Here is a 1,039-nt window from a genome sequence, read left to right on the forward strand (position 1 = left end):
GCTGATCGGTGTTCTCAGGACGCGCGCTCTGGCGGGTCGGGGTCCCTGTGCCCTGTGCCCTGTGCCCTGTGTGTGGCCTGAGAGCCGCCTGGACACTGACTCCCTCCTCCTGTACAGCTCCCGGGAGGGGGCTGCCCAGGGGAGTGGGCGTCGGGAGGGCAGCAGTGCCGTGATGGAGGGATGTCCCACCCTCCCGACCAGAAAGAGGCGTCTTTGAAATTCTCCCCCATCCCGAACCAGAAGCCGGGGGGCGGGTGGGGGGAGGGGTGCTCCAGGGCAAGTCACAGCCCAGGGAAGCCCCGGCCAACCCGTCTGGCTGGTCTCTGAGGACTGACCATCTGCTGCCCGCCTGGCTGCTTCTAGGATGGGGCTGAGCCCCGCGTGTGGCTCAGGGGTTGAGCGTCGGCCTATGAACCGGGAGGTCGCCAGCTTGATCCCCAGTGAGAGCTTGATCCCCAGTAGGGGGCGTGCAGGAGGCAGCTGATCAATGGTTCTCATCATTGATGTTTCTCTCTCCCTCTCCCTTCCTCTGAAATCAATAAAAATATAAGTTAAAAAAAATAGAATGGGGCTGAGTTGGAGACTGGGGTGATGATCACCTCCCCAGGCATGGCGTGTGAAGGTCCCCCAAGTGGGACCCCGTACAGTGGAGGCAGGAGAGCTGGCTGAGCTGGGGCTGGGCACCCGCACTCCTTTGATGCTACAGATGCTGCCACAGGAGTAGTCACCAGGGCTGGAATGCGGGCCGGCCTGCGTCCTCTGAAGTGCATCACCAGGGCTCAGCTGAGTCAGGGCCTCGGCCAGACAGGGTGAGGCCCAGCCTGGGGACTCCCAGTTCGCAGGCAGAGCCTTCGAGAAACAGACGGAGCCCAGGCCGAGAGGTTAAGAACCCTGCTCCTTCCGCCGTGGCCCTGCCCAGCCCAGCTCTGCGGCCTTGGACACGGAGCACTCGCGCAGGTAGAGTGAGCCGCCGGAGCAGCCGCGCTGGCTGGGTTTTTCTAGGCCGAGGAGGAAGGCGCCCGGTGGGCCTGGCCGCCTC

This window comes from Myotis brandtii, unplaced genomic scaffold (genome assembly GCF_000412655.1).
Source record: "Myotis brandtii unplaced genomic scaffold, ASM41265v1 scaffold105, whole genome shotgun sequence".
NCBI classification, from domain to species: Eukaryota; Metazoa; Chordata; class Mammalia; order Chiroptera; family Vespertilionidae; genus Myotis; species Myotis brandtii.